This window comes from Equus quagga, chromosome 7, assembly GCF_021613505.1.
Source record: "Equus quagga isolate Etosha38 chromosome 7, UCLA_HA_Equagga_1.0, whole genome shotgun sequence".
Lineage (NCBI taxonomy): Eukaryota > Metazoa > Chordata > Mammalia > Perissodactyla > Equidae > Equus > Equus quagga.
The window spans coordinates 85,222,302-85,244,223 of NC_060273.1; the positions used below are offsets into that span (position 1 = coordinate 85,222,302).

General features: G+C 38.4%; 1 protein-coding gene across 1 annotated transcript in view; it reads left to right on the forward strand.

Moving 5' to 3' along the window:
• The first annotated feature begins 8,383 nt into the window (after nucleotides 1-8,383).
• The window catches only part of LOC124242719 (uncharacterized), a 133,149-nt gene continuing 119,610 nt past the window's right edge, over nucleotides 8,384-21,922 (forward strand). The window contains exons 1-2 of the mRNA XM_046667948.1: nucleotides 8,384-8,523; nucleotides 18,672-18,768. The gene's annotated coding sequence lies outside the window, so the exon portion shown is untranslated. The remainder of the gene's footprint in view (nucleotides 8,524-18,671; nucleotides 18,769-21,922) is intronic.

The following is a 21,922-nucleotide window of genomic DNA, read 5'->3' on the forward strand; positions in this document are numbered from 1 at the left end:
GAGCCTTATTTGGAGTATTTTTTAAGATGGGGGAGCTTTTTACCAAGTTCACCGTTTCCTCTGCATCTCCTCTGTGCAGGCAAAATATGGGTAATGAATATCTTAGTGGCAAAACCCTGACCTTGGGTTCTAGATCTGGTTTCAACACTTAATGTCTCTCCAAGCTTCAGTGTCCTTTTTGGCAAGTGAGGGAAATAGTCTTTCCTTGCCTCCCAGAGAGCATAGAAATCATCTATTTTCATGATTGTAATGCTGTTATAATTTGAAATTTCTTATTTTGGAATTTGAGATATATACAGAGAATTGTTCGTGATACATAGATGTATAATTTAAAGAATATGAAGGTGAGCATGAGCACCCATGTCACCACTGTCCAGGTTAGAGAAGAGGTCATTTTCGAATCCACAGCTCAGGAGTCCCTTGTGAGCCCCTCCTGGGTCATATCTCCTGCCCTGCCCCCAGGACCTTGGTGGTAACCGTTGTCTAGTGATTTGAAGTAGTCATTCCTTTGCTTTTCTTTATAGTTTTACTGTCTGTGTCAACATCCCTAAGTAAGTAGTTACTTTGTTTTCCCTGATTTTGAACTTTTGTAAATGGAATCAAAGTATATTCTTGGGCGTGTTTAGCTTCTTTCATTCAACAGTTGTTTTTAAGATTCATCCATCTTGTTGTTTAGCTGTAATTTGTATAGTTCATTCAGTTTTGTTACTGTATATTGTAGGACAATACCATAATATAGCCAATATTACTGTTGATAGACATTTGAGTTGGTTTCAGTCTTTGTGTATTATGAATAATGCTGCCATTTTCATTTTTATATATGATTTGTGGTACACATAAACACACATTTCTGTAGAATATATATCTAGAAGTGACAATGCTGAGTCTTAGAAGGTGAGTCTTCAACATTACCATGTACATAATTTACTCCAGAGTGCTTATGCACCCTCCCACCAGGATTAAATGAGAGTTCTTGTCATCCCAACCTTCTCCAGTATCTGGTACTGTCATACTTTCGCATTTTAGCTAGCTCGTTACATGTACAGTATTATCTATTTTAACATGATTATTAATGATATTGAACACCTTTTTGTATGGTTATTAGTCTTTAGGTTTCTTCTTTAAGTGTCTATTCAAGTCTTTTTCTTACTGATTCATATGAATTTTTAATATATTATGGACACAAGGTTTTTGTTGGTTATGTTTTACCATATCTTTTTTCTAGTTTTTCACTTAGTTCTGTCTTTTGATGAACAGTTCTTAATTTTTATCTCAAATTTATCAAGCTTTTTCCTTTTTGATCTATGCTTTTTATGTCTTAAGAAATTCTTCTATACTCCAAGATCATGAAAGTGTTTCCTATATTCTTCTCTAAAAGCATCCTAGTCTTGTCTTTTACATTTATGTCTTTAATACACTCGGGTTTTATTTTTGTATATGGTATGAGGTGCAAAGGTCTACTTAAAAAAATAGTTTCTGCATATTTTATTAGGATAGGATAGGCTTATGCTAACGTAATAAAATAATCCCTAAATCTCCGTGGCTTACTATATAAAACTGTCTCTTATGAAAAAAGTCACCAGGTCTAGGGCAACTGCTGCCTATCTCCTGCCATCTATCGCCCTCTAGTGCCTTCCATTGGCAGAACCTAACAGGAAACCAGCTGGTAAGGGAATCTCGAAAATATAGCAGTTTACAGAGTTACAACTCCAGTATAATAGCAGAGTATAGAAGGATGAGCTTAGAGCTGAGAAATAACAGAAAAATTACTGGCATGCTAAATGTTTTTTCCCTTCCTATTCGACATTCTTTTGGGCTTCTTGAATCTGTACAGTATCTTTAATCAGTTTTGGAAAGTTATTAAATCACTTTCAGTATTTTCTGTGTACCTTCTGGAACTCTGATTAAATGTAAGTGAAAAGATATCATACTATTCTCATCTCTAAACCTGTTTTTCATATTTTTTATATACTATATTTTTGGGTAATTTTTCCAGCTGTCTTCTAGTTTACTAATTCTCTTTTCTATTAAATGCATCTAGGAGTTTTTAAACATTTTAAGATGTAATTCCATTATTTTCTGGCTTATACCATTTCTGTTGAAAATTCAGCTATCTTGTCTTTTTGTTGCTCCTTTAAAAGTATTCCCCCCACCCCCTCCCTGCTGTCTGCTTTTTAGGATTTTTCTTTGTTTTGGTTTTCTCTAGTTTCACTATGATGTACCTAGTATGGGTTTATTTTCCAGCTTGGAGTTTACAGAGCTTCTTGAATTTATGGGTTGATGTCTCTGATCAGTTTTGGAAATTTCTCAGATGAATTATTCAAGTATTGTTTCTGTCCTATTTTCTGTCTCTCCTCTCTTTCTGGGACTCCAATAATCTGGATGTTAGAACTTTTCACTGTGTTTCATGTCTCCTACTCTCTTTTCTGTGTCTCTCATCCTTTTTTCCCCCTTGTGCTTCAGACTAGGTATTTCCTATTGATCTGTCTTCCAATTCACTTATCTCTACTGCTGCTAAACCCATCTATTGAGTTCTTAATTTCACTTCTTGTATTTTTCAGTCCTAGAATATCCATTCAGTTATTTTTAACAGATTCTAATTCCATGGGGAACTTTTGTTTTCTCCATGTTTTTCTTGAACTAATCAATCAGTTATTTATTTATTTTGGAGGAAGATTAGCCCTGAGCTAACATCTGCCTCCAATCCCCCTCTTTTTGCTGTGGAAGACTGGCCCTGAGCTAACATCCATGCCCATCTTCCTCTACTTTATATGTGGGACGCCTACCACAGCATGGCTTGCCAAGTGGTGCCATGTCCGCACCTGGGATCCAAACCAGCAAACCCCAGGCCACCAAAGTGAAATGTGCGAACTTAACAACTGCGCCGGCCCCTCAATCAGTTATTTAAAAGTTCTTGTCTGATTAACTCCATGATTTAGATTTTTTGTGGATCTCTTTGGTTTCTGATCATTTGGTCCACTCTGTTGGTATGCCTGATAATTTTTGATTGAATACTGGACATTTGTAGTAGAGGCTCTGGATAGTGAGAACCTCTTACACAAAGAGTCCATCCTTTCCTCTACTAGGCAGAATGGGGATTGATCACCATAATCCAATCAGGGCCTGAGCTGACTTAATTAAGGCTAGATTACAGTTTTCTTAAGATCTTACCTCTTACCCCCACTTTCTCCCCTACATAGTCATCCAGGGGTTTTCCAGTTGACAGCCTAGAGTGTTCACTGGATCTGTGCCTGCTGCAGTTCCACAGCTCTAATCCTTGTATCCTCAGTATCTAGACAGGGCCCCCAAAATTCATTTTTCTTTCCAGAGGTTTTCTGCTTAGCTTCTTAACTTTCCCTTCTATACAGCTTCAGAATTCAGAAAGTGTCTTAATGGGTAAATGGGCTGAGTGGTTGACTAAGCTCTCCACCTCTCCCTCCTATTCAATATTCTAACAAACTACAGTCTAATTTTTGTCTTTCATTGCCCCTTGAGACTGCCAAGAGCTCTGCTGGTTTCTCTGCCTCTTAGTAGTTGTCCATTGCTTGAGTCCTTTATCTGGGTCCTGTCTCTTACCCCATGCCTAGAATCAATAAATGATCTAAGGATAAAAGGCTATACAGTTTGGCTCGTCAAACTGGGATTCATCTTTTCCCAGGATCTTGATGGCCCAAGCTCTTTCTGCTTCAGCAGTCCTTTGATGCCTTCAAACAGATTTTTAAGAGATTTTATCCAGCTTTAATGGTTATTTTTGACATGAAAGTTGTTCTACCATAAGCAACCCCATCTTAGCTGGGACTGGAAGTCTCTTGCTCATTTGAATTTTTAAAATTCATTTTCATGTGAAATAAAATACAGATAAGAAAACCTTGTCTTTGCTATCCTCCTTTGTTATCTAGCATAACAAGATGTTCCACAGTCATCTTGAACATTTCCTGCGTGAAGCATGGTATTAACATTAAGGAATCTGTTAGGTGCCAGTGGCTGCCTGTCAAACCCAGTGTGGTCCTGGAAACAAACAGGATAACCTCAGAGAGAGGACACTGCTTTCAGTAATCTTTATTAACCTACTTAGCCCAGCACTAACATGTTCACTATGTCATTGAAGAGTTGAGCATTTCAGTATGCCTTTGGTAGAGTGCTAGGGATGTTATAGACTGTACAACAACTCTTTAAGTAATAAAGAAGCTGAAAGTCAAAAAGGTTAGGCAATGTACCTGAGGTCACATGAGGTCTTATTACTGGTTAGTGAAAGGCCTAGGAATCAAACCCTGATTTGGCAGCTTCCCAAAGCCTTTACTCTACAAAATTTACCTTTTCATCCATTTAACAGTTATTAAAGATCTGATGCGGAAGCAAAGATAAAAATACTGCCTTTACCTTTAAATAATTCAGAGTAATAGAAGAGACTCATAAGTAGATGTATGAAATATGAGAGGTCTCAGAACCTAGTGCTCAAAAAGCACAAGAGAGTGAGAGTCTAATTTAACCAGGGAAGTTGGTATTATAGTAGGCAACATTAGATCTGTGTCTTGAAAGACAAGTAGAAACTTGCTTTCTCCGCTATCCCAGTGTAAAATACATGCACATGGCTTAAAAAAATAAGAAACAGAATTGCTTACCATGAGTAATTCTTCCCCACCCTACTGTTCTCCCCTAGCCCACCTTCCTAGAGGAACCTTTCAATTATCTGTTTTTTAATTTTTCTGATATAAATCATATACTTAGCAATTGCGATTTCTTGATTTTTCCACTTTAGAAATGTGAGAGTTGATCATCTACCTATAGTCACTATCCTCCACTACACCGCCTCCTCCCTTTGACATTTTAAAAAAATTTTAATGATTGGCACCTGAGCTAACATCTGTTACCAATCTTTTTTTTTCCTCCTTCTTCCCCCCAAAGCCCCCCAGTACATAGTTGTATATTCTAGTTGTAGGTCCTTCTAGTTGTGGCATGTGGGACGCTGCCTCAGCATGGCCTGATATGCCATGTCCATGCCCAGGATCCGAACCGGCAAAACCATGGGCCGCTGAAGTGGAGCATGCAAACTTAACCACTTGGCCACGGGGCTGGCCCCTGCATTTGCCATTTTTTGATAGTTATTTTAGAGTCCTATCTTGGTCACCTGGTAACATAAATCTTTTTGTTCTGTAAGCCAAGGCAGCATCTCTGACATTCTAGTATGTGAGATGAAGATCTAGTGTTTGACCAAACAGCTGGTCACCATAGTCTGACCAAGTTAACATATAAAATTATCATGTGCCCTTTTACCTTCTAACTTCTGTCAGTTATACTGTGGACACTGTTTTAGTATCCAGGATAAGTTGATTCTAAAAGTTGAAAAACCAAATACTACCATAAAAAGGAATCGGTGCCTTATTTGACTAATAAAATTCAGAACAAATTTACAATGTGTGTTAGTTTGCTAAGGCTGTCATAACAAAATATTGAGAGACTTGGTGGCTTAAACAACAAGTTTATTTTCTCTCAGTTCTGAAGGCTAAAAGTCCAAGATCAAGGTGTTGAGAAGACTGGTTTCTTCTGCCTTTCTCCTTGGCTTGCAGATGGCAGCTTTCTTGCTATGTCCTCACACGGTCACCCCATGGTCTCTGTGTTGTATGTGTCTTAATCTCCTTTTATAAGGAGACCAGTCATATTGAGTCAGGGCCCACCCATATGACCTCACTTTACCTTAATTACCTCTTTAACGCCCTATCTCCAAATACAGTCGAATTCCAAGATACTGAGGGGGCTAGGACTTCAACAAAGGAATTTTGGGGGAACATGTAATGCTACTAGGAAATTGTGTTAGGTCTGAAACACTGCTGGGAATAAAAGAAGCAAAATATTTTTCCTTACTCTTTGTACACCAGATATAGACCATCATCGTAAACAAGTGTGTCAGATTATTAAGTATATTTACATTAAGAATATGGTAACAATAAAAGAAAGTTTCATTGATTTTATTCAAGAGATAAAGGGATATGGGCTATCTTATGAAATTCTTTATAAACTGGAAAAAGATGATATTGATGTAAAAAAAATCTTTGAGGCCAGGGTTATGAGAATGGAACAAACTGTATACATGGGTGTACAAGCCATTATTTCCCCCCAAAATGATTATGCCAAGTTTGTACCTTGCTCAGCTCATAATCTTAATGAGCAAAAATGCTGCTTTCAATGAACTGAAATATAACCTTCTTAGTATTGTACAAAGGATATATACATATTTTTTTAATTCAATGAACAGATAGAATATTATGCCTGTCCTAAAAACTACATTAAAACACACATACGAATCTTGAGAGGCATCAAGAGCAAATGCAATCAAGGCACTCCACACCTATTAAAGATTTGTCAAATATTAAAAGATATAACATCAAATGACAAAGTACAGTTTGCTGAAATATAAAGCATGTTAGTGCAAACAGATTACAAATTTTTATGCAATGTAACCATATGGGACGATATTTTGAACTAAGTAGAAAAAGTTAAAGGTTTACAATAAAAAAAAGGGACTATATACAAAGCTGCATGCTTAAAAGAAGACCTCTCCCTTTGCTTATAACACACGAGAGCCAGTAACTCTGGAAGTATGTTTGATTAATGTAAAACTTTAGCAAGAGATATGAATATAATTCCTGAGTTTGAAAATGAAAAGAAATTGGAAATGTACAAATCATTGGATGAGTGTATAAATTATTACAGGAAAAATGTTTATCAAATAGAAATTAAGGAGACTATAGATATCCTAGAAATGGAGACAGGAAAAATTAAATGAAGTGTCTTCAGATATTTAGAATTTTTACATGGAGAAAAGTTAATTTTCTATGAACACATCTGATTTACAAAAAGCAGCTTCTTAAATAGTCTGATGATTTAAATCCTGTAGAAATTCCATCTGAAGTAGTTTTAAGCAGCATACAATACCAATAGTTTATAATATAAAAGCATTGTATTTGGATCCTTTAAAACTGACTCACAAATTCTTTTTACTGCAATCTTACCCAAATTTGGAAGTGGTCTAGGGAATTTTTTTTAAACAATATCAGTTACAGTGGCACCATACAAAAGAAATTTCAGTAAACTGAAGTTAATTAAAACTTATTTAAGATTGCACTTGGTCAAGAGAAATAGATTTTGAAAATTTTATTGACGAGTTTTCTTCCATTAAAGTCAGAAAAATAAAATTTATAGTAATTTTTACTTTTGGTATAAATAAACTTAGAAATAAAGTGAATTCTAGTATTCCACCTTTTAAATTTTTCAATATTTTCACCTAATTTACTTTTTGGGGAACATTAACCATTAAAAAATACACAAAAACGTGTACGAGGGGCACACGTTTCCTTTTGCCTCAGGCTCTGACATGGCTCAGCACAGCACTGTTGTCAAGTTTCCAAATTTGGTATCTGAACTCTAACATTAGGGTTGCCAGATTTAACAAATAAAAATACAAGACACCCAGTTAAACTTTAATTTCAGGTAAACAACGAATAATTTTGCATAAGATATACTAACAAATTATTCGTTGCTTATCGGAACTTCAAATTTAACTGGGCATCCTGCATATCAACCCTAAACATAATTATCTCACATGGTTGAGAAAGCTGCCCGCTTCCTGGTCCAATTTTACTGGTCCACCCAACACCGTGGTCACTCCTGCCGCTGGCACATAGCAGCGACTGGGCTCACAGGCGGGCAGTCACGTGGCTTCCGCCTCCCGCGGAGCGGGCTGTGGACACGCCCACTCCCTACCAGTCTGGGAGACCCCACTGAGGGCGGCTAGCTGGGGAAGGCGGAGGGGAGGGCCTTCCCGCTCCCACCACCCGCCAGGCTGCCTCCGCTCCAGCCACACTTGTCCTCTCAGGACCTCTGTGCTCGTCCCTCGGCCTGGACGGTTCTTCCCCCAGGTAGTCACATTTTCTGCCCTCATTCCCCTCAGACTGATCAAATACCACCTTCTCAGACAGACCCCTCATGACTACCATCAACGACCTGCGTGCTCCTTCCCCTCCGCCGGTCCTGCTCTGTTTTTCTTTACAGCACTTACCCGTTCAGTGATATACTTGTGTCTTAGCTTACGGTCTGTGGCCCCCAACTGGAATAGCAGCTCCTTGAGGGAAGGAGTTTTGTTCTTCCCCTTCTCCATCCCCGGCGCCCGAAATAGCACTGGCCTCGCTACGCCCAACTTCTCGTTCTAGAGTCACTGAAGCATGCCATGCCGAAGGAAGCTCAGTACCCAGAAGGGGGACGGGCGGGCGGCCATAGGAAGGGGCGGGGCCTGCGGGCGGCCTTCCGGAGGGGCGGGGCGTGTTGTGGGCGCTTCCGTGAGGGGCGGGGCCAGAGGTTTCTGGAAAGGCTATGGGCATGTGGCACGTGTACCTAGAGGTGACGCTGTGAGAGTGGCCATGGCTGCGGGCCCCCGGGGTGTAGGTGTCCGAAGGTGTCGCTGTAGCCGTGCTGGGTTAGGGCGTCTGGCCGCCGGAGCAGCCCTCAGGACCGGCTTGGCAAGGCGATGTGAGTCGTGGGAGGGGGAGCTCACAGGCCGTGGGAGGAGAGGATCTGTTCTGAGGGACGGGCGCGGGAGCGCCCGTGATGTCCTGGACATCATTTCCAAGGCCGAGGCTACTAGGAAGAGGTTTATTTAACTTTTGTGAAGATCCTTTATTTTTCTAAACTTGGAGAAAATTTTTTTGTAAAGCTTTTGTGGCGGGGGGGGGGGTGGGGGGGGGGGGGGCGTTAAGAGAAGTAAGTGGTAGAAAAAGGCCACGGGTATTTGGCAAGCCTGAAGTTTTGTATTTTAAAGAAACTTTTCAGTGTCTTTCTGAAAGTGCTTTTATAATGTGGAGGATCAACAAGCCCCCAAGAGGTCTTCCCCCACCCCCCCACCCCCCTTCTTACTCTCTGCTCTGAAAAGTCAGTCTCCTTCTCTTACTTCACGAGTTTGCAGCCAACAAAACCTCACTAAAGGTATAACTAAAATCCCTCTTGGTCATGATGGGCTCACAGCTGTCATCTTGTCCTCTTGATTTCATCCGCAAGCTGCTTAAAACTAGATGCTATATCTACTGTTCTCTCGGCTCCCAGCCTTCATTTTTTGACACAGTAAGTCTACCCCAACTAAGTCCCTGAAGTTGTCTGGTAAAGTGTTCAGGGTCCTCCTAGTGGCCAAAGTCAGTCGACACTTCTGGCTTTTTTTTCCTCTTTGGTGAAGCACTTCCTGATTCTTGGTTTTCCTTTCTCTCCCAGCCTGTCTGTATGGCTCCTCTTCATGGGCTCATCTTTCTCATGTCTGTGTTCCCTAGTCTAGTTCCTGTTTCCTTATCACAATACTATACTGTAGGAGGAAGGATCTCATCCACTCCCACTGCTTTAACAACCATTTATATGCTTGTGATTTATTAGACTATGTTTTTGCACTCAAGTCTTTCTCTTCAGTTCTATTCTAGACTCTTGTATACAACTTCGTAGTGGACATACTTACCTGGACTTCGCACATAATCTGTAAATCAGAATCTGTAAATCAGTTTGGGGAGCATTGCCAACTTAATATTAAGTCTTCCAGTCCACAAACGTGGAATGTTTTTCTGTTTATTTAGAGCTTTTAAAATTTCCCTCAGCAGTGTTTAATAGTTTTCAAGGTACAAGTCTTATACTTTTGTTAAATTTGTTTCTTTGTATTCTTTATGATGCTATTGTTAATGGAATTGTTTTCTTGGTTTCGTTTTTGTAATGTTCATTGTTAGTATATATAAATACAGTTAATTTTTGTGTATTGATCACATTTCCTGTGACCTGGCTAAACTCTTTGATTAGTTCTAGTAGTTTCTTTTGAATTCCTTGGATTTTCTACCTGTAGTCTGCATATAAGTTTTGTGACTTCCTTTCTAATTTTTAAAAAATATCTTAATGCTCTGGCTAGAACTTCCAGTACAGTGTTGAACAGAAGTGGCAGGAGTAGGCACCCTTACCTTGTTCTTGATCTTAGCAGGAAAGCATTCTGTCTTTCACCATTAAATATGATGTTAGCTGTGAGATTGTCATACATGTTCTTTATCAGGTTGAAGAAATTCTCTTCTATTTCTCGTTTGTTGAGTTGCTTTTTTTTGTTTGGTCATGCATGAGTATTGAATTTTGTCAGATGCTTTTTCTTCATCTATTGAGGTCATGTTTTTTGTCCTTTATTCTAGATAGTGACTTACATTAATTGAATATTAAACCAACCTTATATTCTGAGGATAAATCTTACTTAGTCTTGGTGTATAAATACTTTTTACATATTGCTGGATTTGGTTTGCTAATAGTTAAGGAATTTCATGAGGCTTTTGTAGTTTTCTTTTCATATGCTGTCTGTCTGTCTTTGATATCAGGGTAGTACTCGCCTTACAGATTTAGCTGGGACATGTTCTCACCTCTGTTTTCTGAAAGGGTTTGTGAAAGATTCATACTGTTTGTTTGTTTGTTTCTTAAAGATTGGCACCTGAACTAACACCTGTTGCCAATATTCTTTTTTTTCTTCTTCTTCTTCTCCCCAAAACCTCCCAGTATATAGTCATATATTCTATTTGTAGGTCCTTATGCTTGTGCTATGTGGGATGCCACCTCAGCATGGCTTGATGAGCGGTGCCATGTCTGCGCCCAGGATCCAAACCCTGGAAAACCTGGGCTGCCGAGTGGGGAAACCCTGGGCTGCCGAAGTGGAGTGCACGAACTTAACCACTTGGCCATGGGCCTGGCCCCTGTACTGTTTTTTAGTTATATATTTGATAGAATTCACCATCTGGGCCTGGAATTTTCTTTGTGGGAATATTTTAAATTGCTAATTCAATTTCTTTAATTGTTATAGATCTGTTTAGGTTTTCTATACCTTCTTGAGTTAGTTTTGGTAATTGCACCTTTTTAGGAATTTTTCCATTTCATCTAAGTTGTCTGCGTTGTTGGCATAAAGATGTTTATGATATTCCCTTATAATGCCCTAAGTTTCTGTAGTGTTAATAATGCTGTTCTCTCTTTCATTCCTTTATTTGTTTTGGGAGTTTTTTTAATCTTCTCTCTTTTTTTTCTTGGTCAGTCTGACTAAATGTTTGCCTTTGGCTTCCTTTATTTTCTCTCTCGTTTTTCTGTTTTCTATTTTATTTCTGCTCTTATCCTTATTATTTCATTCCTTCTGCTTACTTTGATTAGTTTAGTTTGCCCTTCTTTTTTTTATTTTCTTAAGGTGGAAGCCTAGATTATTGATTTGAGACCTTTCTTTTCTGATATAGGCATTTAAAGCTTGACATGTCCTTCTAAGTATTGCATTAAGCTACATCTCATAAATTTTGATATATAGTAGTTTTGTTTTTATTAAATTTAAAATATTTTCTAATTTCCCTTCAAATTTTTATTTGACCTGTGGGTTATTTAGAAGTCTGTTGTTCAATTTCCAAATATTTGAAGATGTCCAGGATTTCTTGCTATAGTAGTCCTCCTTATCCTCAGGAGATACATTCTAAGCCCTCCAGTGGGTGCCTGAAACTGGATAGTACCAAACCCTATATATACAATGTTTTTTTTCTGTACATATATACCTAGATAAAGTTTAATTTATAAACTAGGCAGAGGAAGAGATTAACAACAACTAGTAATAAAATAGAACAATTGTAACAATGTACTGTAACAAGAGTTACCATAGGTCTTAGCAACATCAGCATATAATTTTTTTTCTTTCCTTATTGTGAGAACTTTCACCTTTTCACTTAAAGGAAGCACTTCTCTTTGGCATATCCGAATTGCCAGCCTCACTACTCTTGTGCTTTGGGGCCATTATTAAGTAAAATAAGGGTTACTTGAATATAATCACTGCAATACCACAACAGTTGATCTGATAACTGAGGCGCTACTAAGTGACTAACGGGTAGGCAATGTATACAGCATGGATATGCTGGACAAAGGGATGATTCATGCCCAGGTTGGGATGGTGGCAAGATTTCATCATGCTACTCAGAACGGTGTGCAATTTAAAACTTACAAATTATTTATTTCTGGAATCTTTCATTTACTATTTTCAGACCACTATTGACCAAAGGAAACTAAAACTGCAGAAAGCAAAACTGAGAATGAGATGGGACTACCGTATTTTTTAATTTATTTCCCCCTCCTTTTCTTTTTATTTTTCTTTTTGAGGAAGATCAGCCCTGGGCTAACATCTGCTGCCAATCCTCCTCTTTTTCCTGAGGAAGACTGGCCCTGAGCTAACATCCATGCCCATCTTCCTCTACTTTATATGTGGGATGCCTGCCACAACATGGCTTGACAAGCGGTGCATAGGTCTGCACCTGGAATCAGAACCAGTGAACCCTGGCCACTGAAGTGGAACGTGTGAACTTAACCTCTGTGCTACTAGGCCAGCCCTATATATTTTTTTATTTTTAATTTAATACCATGTGATTGGAGAGCATACTTTGTATGATTTAAATCTTTTTAAGTTTATTGAGACTTATTTTATGACCTAGCATATGGTCTATGCCAGAGAATGCCTTGTATGAACTTGAAAGGAATATGTATTTTGCTGTTGTTTGGTGGATTATTCTATAGATGTCAGGTCAATCTGGTTGATAGTGTAGAGAAGCAAAACTTTACCTCTCCCCTTTTAGGGTCTCTGGTTGGGCCTGAGAATTAAATTAATACAAAACAGATTAACAAGAGAAAAGCATACAGAGTGTAACATGTACATGAGAGTCCCCATAGGGAAATGAAGACCCAAAGAGTAGATAGGCCCAAGTGCTTGTATGCTAGGTTGAACAGAGCAGCAATTGTGGAAAAGTAACTAAAACGTGGGGAGACTAAAGGAAGATAAGAGTTACTTTAACAAGGTCTGTTTGTACATATTTCTCTCCTCTACTCCCAATCTCTGGTGATGAGAATGTTTCTTTCTGCCTGGTACAGGGAGGGCATCTTTCACATAGGAGTTTTATATCCTGCTTTCAGGAAGAGAAGAGGAGGTAACAGTGCTCTTTGTGCACCTGCTGTTTTTCAAGTGTCTTTAGCTTAAAATAATCCTTAGGCCAAAGTGGCATATTTTGGAGAGCTATATTCTACCACTCTTCAGTAATATTGTTCAGATCTCTATTCTTACTGATTTTCTGTATAGTTTTTCTATGAATTATTAAGAATGAGTTATTCAGATATCCAGCTATTATTGTTGAATTAGTGATTTCTTCTTTCACTTCTGTCAGTTGTTGCTTCATGTATTTTGAGGCTGTCATTAAGTGTATATACATTTATAACTTACATCTTGCTGATATATTGATCCTTTTTACATTATAAAATGTTCCTTTTGTCTCTAGTACTGTTTATTGTTTTAAAAGCTATTTTGTCAGTTATTAATATAGCTACTCCAGCTCTCTTATGGTTTGCTGTTTGTATGATATATATATTTTACCTTCAAAATTTTCTTAGATTATTTGAATCTAAAGTGTGTTTTTGTATGTAGTATGTATTTGGATCTTGTTTTGTTTATTCAAACTGGAAAACTCTGCCTTTTGCTGAGAGAAATCAAGGAGGTACAGTGATAGAGAATCTTGGGGCAGGGGGGTTTCAGATAGGATGTCCAGGGAAGGCCTTTTTGTGAAGGTGACATATAGACTGAGACCTGAAAATGAGACAGAATCAGAGTGTAGAGAGGAGGGGAAATAGAATTAATTGTAGGCAAGGGGAACAGACTCTGAGTTCTAAGAAAGCTTGATATTTTTGAAGAACTGAATAATAAGTCTGGTTCTTAGAGAGCAAGGGGAATGTCGGGGCAGATGAGATAGAGTGCTAAAAAAGGGCAAGATCATGCAGTCCTGAAGACTATGGTCATGAGTTTGTATTTTATTCAAAATATGGTGTGAAATCATTGAAATATTTGAAAAAGAGAAGAAACTTGGTTCAATTTATGTGTATTAAGTCTGAATCTAAAGCCTAGTAGGCAAGAACTAGCATATTTTTAAATTTTATTAATTCAAGTTAAATGTGACTTAGAGCCTATTTCCTGCTGGGTGCAAAATTTACTGTCGGTCATTATGGGAGCTCTGTCCTCTGCAGAGTCCCCACCAAAGTATGGGAGGTTAACAAGGTCCACAGAAAATAGAAGGAAGGTTTCTAACTTTGACTTTGTCATGGTTATTTCTGATAGTGTGTGGATGTTTGTCCATATCCACAGTGTTTCCTTAAAAGATGACAGTTTTCTGCTTCTGTGCCACATTGGGGTTCAGAAATCTGTGGAGGCTGGAATCCTGGTGCTCTTTTTGGTGTACCATAGAACCAGCAATTCTGAGATCTAATTCTTTCTTAAGGATGCTGCCTGTGAATGTAGCACTCAGTTCTCTTAACTAGACTTTTGTCTTTTTCCTTCCTCTACTGACCTTTTTGTCTGTTTTCAGAAGTTATTCTCTTGTTCTTGTTAAAAGCTCTAAGCTTAGTCTCACCTAGATTTTTAAAAAATACAGGAAGAGCAGTTATTTCTGATTAGCTTTTTCTGAAGAAAAATAAAGTAGCCTAAGGAGATAGAGAGTGATGGAGTCTGCTATTTTATAGAAAGAGATCAGGGAGGTCTCCTCTTAGTAGGTAACTTTTGAGTAGAGTCCTGAACGCAATAAAGAAGAGCATTTCAAGCAGAGGGAATAATAAATATAAATTACCTGGGGATGAAGAATAGTTGGTGTTTTTGAGGAATGGTATATGTCAGGTGTAGGGGAGGAGGACATTTCCTCTCCCCAAATGTGGGTTTGTCTGGCCGGAGAACGAATTAAATTCACATGAGACAGAATAGCAAGAGAAAATTAAACAAAGCTTTATGAGGAACCATGGCCCGGGGCCTTTCTTCCCGAAGGAAGAAGGGGCACCAAAGAAATGGGGTACACATAGTGGTTATATACCCCCAAACAGGGTGTTTCACATGTGATTGAAATGTCCCTTTTACAATAGTCACGAGGTTGCTCTGTCAGCACAGCTCTTGATGGAAACGGCAGATAGGTCTGCTGTCTCAGTGAGCGCCTCAGGGTGGCAGGTGTGTTACTTCGGGCTGGGGGGGGGGTCACAGATGAGCGCTGCAATCGGTTCCCAGCCTAAAGAAAGATGCTTAATCTTTAAGGAGATGCCAATGTTGGGAGGGGGAGGGAAGTCAGTTACAGGAGGTTACCAGAGAAGCACAATAAAATGCTGATTTTAAGTCCTTGCCTTTGGTATTGATTAAGAGTTTCTAGAGAGAAGGTCATCTCCTTCTTCCTGGTACAGAGAGGGAGGCACCTTTTACAGATAGAGATTTACCTTACAAATGTAAACGTGTCCTAACAAAGGGCAAGTTCCGTTCCTCAGAGCCTCCTTGCCTGTCCTAGTTTATCAAAAGCAATCAGCCTCAAATAATCCTGATACCAAAGAGACATATCTTGGGGTGGCCAATTCCAGGTCCCCACACAGGCAAGTGTGGCTGGAGTGGACCAGCAAGGCTGGGGAGGTTTAGTAGATGACGTAGCCAGATACCAGAGCATGGAGGACCTTGCAGGCTGGGGCAGGGACTTCAGGATGAAAACGGTTGTGGTGAAAGTAATGACAAATGATTGCATTTGGTACAGATTTTGAAGGTAGAGATGTCAGGATATGGTAATAGATTCCATGTGTGTTATGAAAGGTAAAGAGAAGTCAAAGATGACTCCATAGCTTTTTGGTTGAACAGGTTGAATGGTGTGTTGATTACTGAGATGGGAATTAAATAAAATAATATTTATAAAGCATGTATTCTGATACCAGGTACAAAGTGCTCAGTAAATAGTAGACTTTAAAAACACTTGACCTTTTCCCTATATTCTCAACTCTATGTTACCTTGGTGAGGTAATTATCTTTTCCTAGACTCAATTTCAAACATTAGTAATCACTCAATAATGTTAGCTACTCTCCAGAGGATGGGGACAAGACTAAGCAGATATAGGAAAATCTTCTACCAGGGGCCGGCCCAGTGGCGCAGTGGTTAAGTTTGCACATTCTGCTTCAGTGGCCCGGAGTTCACTGGTTCGAATCCCAGGTGTGGACCTACACACCACTTGTCAAGCCATGCTGTGGCAGGCATCCCACATATAAAGTAGAGGAAGCTGGGCACAGATGTTAGCTCAGGGCTAATCTTCCTCACACACAAAAAATCTACCACAGGTAGGATGTGTATCGTTGATGTTTGAGCCTATGCCATGAATATGTTGTAGGATTCTCCTTCAAGTTCTCCTTAGCAGGAGCCTTGCTGTATCACTGTCAACTGGTTTTATACATATAGCACACTCTTTAAATTGTCATTGCAACTTTGACCATTGGGACCCAACCCATATGGACAGAAATTCCATTGACTGGTTCTAACACCCTCCTGGCTTCAGCCTTGTTTTAAAATGTTGATGCAGGGCTGGCCCCGTGGCTGAGAGGTTAAATTCGCGCGCTCTGCTGCAGGCGGCCCAGTGTTTCGTCGGTTCGAATCGTGGGCGCGGACATGGCACTGCTCATCAAACCATGCTGAGGCGGTGTCCCACATGCCACAACTAGAAGGACCCACAACGAAGAATATACAACTATGTCTCGGGGGGCTTTGGGGAGAAAAAGGAAAAAAAGAAAATCTTTAAAATAAATAAATAAATAAATAAAAATAAAATGTTGATGCAAAGCACTAGAATATTAGATTTGGGAATTATCTGCTTTGTTACTTAGTGCTAGTAGCCACTCAATAAATGTTAGGTACTATTATTATTAAAGTATAGAGAGGGAGAAATAGACCAAGGACAGAATTTGGGCAAATATAACAGCATAAAAACAGTAGACACTTTTTATTTTTTATGTTTATGAAACAGTAGTGGCTGTAGTTATCTTTAATGGAATGATGGCTATGTGCCAGTCGAATTGTATCTATTATTATTCTATTCTGTTCTATTATTATCTATTGTAATTAATCATTATTATCTATTACTTAATCATTATACTAACCACATTACAGAGTAAAAAATAGAGCTTAGAAAGCTAAATTAATTTTCCCAAGGCATCACAGCTAGTAAACTCTTACTTCAGAGTTACCACAATGTATACCTATATTATATTTCTTCTTTGAGGTGGGATTTGATAAATGTCATAGACCCTGTTTGGAACTAAACATGGCCTTAAACATCATGATATCCAAATATATTATTTTACTGATGAAGAAATTTGTCCTTTGAAAAGTAAATGATTGTTCTGCGTTTCCTGAATCTAAATGTACAGCTTTTTTGTTATGTGCTCACTTATGTTCTTGCTTATTCTCCCACTGGGATCTGAAACGTTGCAGGACATGCTCCTTGCCCTTTGACTGTGGGGACTAAATTTAATAGAGACAGCTGAGTAATCTGTGCAATCTAGAATTATGCCTTGTCGGTTCTAGCTTATTTTTCTGGTTGAGCTCTGCCATTTTTGATGCCCATAGACTTTTGACCAGTTAACTATTTGGACTTGAGTTTGTATGAATTGTATGCTCAACTTTGAGCATATCATTTCTAGACTGAACTGTTTAGTTCTGAGATTCGTAGCATGCTTAACTTGTGATTCTCAGCAGCCAGCTCGTGATAATCATTTGGCATTAAAATACTCCTTGAACTACATCTAGTTACTTCCCAAATGGTTGCTCCCCTCTACTACTTGGTTTCCTGAAGAGCATATAATCAAATAGGTTCCTTTAAGCTTTTACACTGTAAGTCAATTACTTTGGTTTGTGTTGTGTGTGTTTGCACATGCGCATGCATTTGTATTAGCCTCCTCATCGTAGTCATTCTTTTTTCTAACTAAATTGGTCCAATGAATGTTACTAAATGCCTTGTAGAGGCTGACATCTAGAATCATGAAACTCCAAATGTCCATACTGGCCTGGATCAGTTTCCTGGGCTGCACATGGGCTGAGATCTTCACATCTGCTGGTATGAGCCAGGGAAGCACAAATGATTCTTAGTTCCCAACGTCACATATATAGCCCACTTATTCTCTATCAGGATGGAGAAGTCTCACCCACATGTTTTCACCTATAACTAGGGGACAGTGAGAAAGGAGTTTCCAGACATTAATATGTTTCCTTTTGGAGGCCCTTAAGGAACTGGACCTTGACAGCCCAAACGTTTTTTTCTGGGAAACGGGGGTTTGTGGTATGCATCCTTTTTGTGAGGTGTAGATATTCTCAGGGTCTTTAGGAATGTTCAAACACTTTTTCTGGAATGTCAGTGATTGTGGGCGGAGTACATTCTATGGCCTAAAAGTCTTATCTACTCTTTTCTTCCTAACCTGGAACTTCAGCATTCATTCTTGTGTTTTGAAGTGGTTTTATCCCCCATGGTTTTCATGTCGCACATGACAATATTACCCACGGGGTGAAAGGATGAGATAAAGGTCCCTCTCTAGTGACAGAGTTCACTGTATGGGTTAAAGTCTTGAACATCCCTGTGGGAGTTCCTGTCTTTTTTTTTCTTGAAGCCAAAGGCTAGAACAATGTGACCATTAGATCTCCTTAAGCTCCAAGACCCTGTGATCCAGAAAGAGCTGACTCTCTCTTGGCTCAGGGGACCTAACTTTCGTTGGAGCTTTTGTCACAGTGAAGCAAGCTAGGAAGTCATTTGTCCAGTTCTGACTGGCCCTTTCTTCTATCCTCTTGTAGGGCACATGGCTAACTTGATTTCTGAGGAAAAACAACTGGTCCAGGCTCTAAAAGAATATATCCTTTTGAATGAAGCCAAACTCTCTATGATAAAAAGGTAAAGATAATCCGTTACTCCCACAGTCTGCTTAGGACCTTGCCCTTCTCTCACTCTCCAAACATAGAAATTAACATGAATATGATCCTCTAGGGTACCTAGCAGAAGTAAATGCAGATCTTCTCTGAAAGGACACACTTTAAATCCAGGCCATACAGGCCCTGCTGAATATGAGTTCAAATTCTAAATTACAAAAACAATTCACTGTAACTGTCAACAGAAACAACAGAAAGCAGAATTTAAATTAGACCCTCAAGAACTTCAGATAATAGAATAGAGGCTTTTAAGACAAATATATTTAAAATAATTAAACAATAAAAGATGAAATAGAAAACAAAAGAAAGCAATGCAATTCTATCAAAAAGGCCAGGCAGAAGCAAATATATATTTTAAAAGTTTTAAAAAGTTCTTGAAACTGTAAACTCACTGGATAGGTTAAACAACATGTACTGGTTATTAAGCTATTCAAGAGACATCTTGGATCTAAACTTACCCTTCTATACTCTGCTTTGATACTGGAGATAGGACTTGGCAAACTACACTTCTCCGTTATCCGTTTGCTTCCTGTCAGATTCTGCCAACTCGAGGCTACTAGAGGTAGACTAAAATGCAGCAGGAAGAAGAAATGGCCTGCACTCCTGTTTTGCTTTCTGTTCCTGTGAGTGTTAATCCATCAGTACTTCTAAATTTCAGCATTGGTAGTTGTTTCTAGTTTCCAGTTTTTCCCCCAATCTCCTAGAAGCAGCCTTACTGTGTCCCTTCATAGATAGCAGTAACATCATCAGTGCTCTTTCTTCAAAGGCTTGAGTCCTAAACCCTTGGTGCCCCCCACTCCAGCTCCAGAAACGGTCAGACAACATCATCTCCTCTGGAAGTCTCGGTTATTATAAGCTCTGCAGAGTCCCTAGATTTAAACGAGGATCCTACTCATACTTCTTCCCTTGTTCCCCTGGCTGTAGGGGTGGGAGCTGCTTTCTACAGTTGTTATCTCTGTGTTATATCTCAGTGTTTGCCTTCTGTCTTTTCATTCCCTGTAGTGAATTCTCTTTGATTTAATGGTGTGGTTTCACAGCAGATTAGTAATAGCTAAAGAGAGAACAAGTGTCCTGGAAGAATGCCCGGAGAAATCAACCAGACATAAAAGACCATATATTATGTGATTCCATTTATATGAAATGTCCGGAGTAGACAAATACGTAGAGACAGATATTATATTAGTGATTGTCTAGTGTTGGAGTTGGGGGGAGGAGATTGGGGTGTGAATGCTAATGAATATAGGGTTTCTTTTGGGGTGATGAAAATGCTCTGCAATTAGTGGTACTGTTTGTATGATTCTGTGAATACACTAAAAACTACTCAGTCGTGCACTTTAAATGGATGAATTTTATGGTATGTGAATTATATAAAATCATATGTCACTTGATGGGGATATGTTCTGAGAAATGCATCGTTAGGTGATTTCGTTATTGTGCAAACATTATAGAGTGCACTTACACAGACCTAGATGGCATAGCCTACTACACACCTAGGCTATATGGTTCTAATCTTATGGGACAACCATTGACTGAACCATTGTTATGCAGCTCATAACTATATCAATAAAGTTGTTACTTTAAAAAGTGAGTTCACTCAATTTTACATTTAAGACAAAAGATCCTCAGTTATGATGAATGGTAGAATCCCTTTACTTCATCAAGGGAAAAATGTTGATCAAAGAACATTTCAGTGAAGGATTCCATCAATTGTTGATTTTCGTGATGAAGGTAGAATTGGTTGGCTAGCAGGGAAAAGCCATAATTTTTCAGAAATTTATCTTTTGTTCCTTAGGTGCTCTACTAAAATATGCATTAAAAATAAAATTGTAGAAATAGCTCTGAATATAATAGTAATCACAAGAAATGTAAATGCACTAAACTTAGCAATTAAAAGAAATATTCGTTTAATATTCAACAAATACAGAGTGTATACTTTACGCTAGGCTCTGTTGTAAACACTTGGGACATCAGTGAGCAAAATAGACAAGAAGTCTTGTCTTCATGGAACTAACATTCTAGCCAAGGGTAAAAGACAATACAGTATACCAGATAAGTATGTTGTATAGTATGCTAAAATATAACAAATGCTGTGAAAAAAGAAGAAAAATAGATTAGGGAAAGCAAGAGTGGAGGTGCTGGGAAGCTACAATTTAACTGATATATTCTCAGATTCAATAAACAATTTTAGCTATATTATGTTTACAAAAGAGACATGAAATCTGAAAATACGGAAAGGCTAAAGTTAAATAATTGTAAAATATATACCAGGCAATTATTAAAGAAAGCTAATATGACAAATTAATATCAGACAAAATGATCTTTAAGGCAAATAATGATATTATGGATACTAAGCTTGTTTAGGCATTACAATGTAGCATACAAACATTAAAACAAATATTTATAAAATTACTGGGAAGAATTGATAAAGCCATAATCATTATAGGCTATTTTAATATACATACACAGTCCTTGATAGATCAAGCAAATCAAAACACACTTAAGTTGTAGATGATTTGAACAACAAGATTAATAAGCTTGGTATAATGAATACATATAGAACCCTGCATGCTCATTTCAAGTGCATATAGAACATTAAAAAAAAAATTCCTGGGGGCCAGCCCCGTGGCTGAGTAGTTAAGTTCATGCACTCCGCTTTGGCAGCTGGGGGTTTCACCAGTACAGATCCTGGGCGCTGACATGGCACTGGTCATCAGGCCGTGCTGAGGCGGTGTCCCACATGCCACAACTAGAAGGACCCACAACTAAAATATACAGCTATGTACTGGGGGGATTTGGGGAGAAAAAGCAGGAAAAAAAAGATTGGCAACAGTTGTTAGCTCAGGTGCCAATCTTTAAAAAAAAAAAAGTTGACTCAAGAACAATTAAAGTTAAAAAAAAAATCCCCACACACTAGGTCATAAGACAAACTTCAGTTTTATGAATAGATATTAAACAGAACATGTTCTCTGATCACCACTTCATGAAGTTAGAAAATAACAAAAGTAACTTTTAAAAGTTCATGTTTAAAATTTTTTTAATGTACATATAAACAGCTAATGAATCAGTAATGATAGCATTATAGAAATTAGAAAATGTTTTTTTTTTGAGGAAGATTAGCC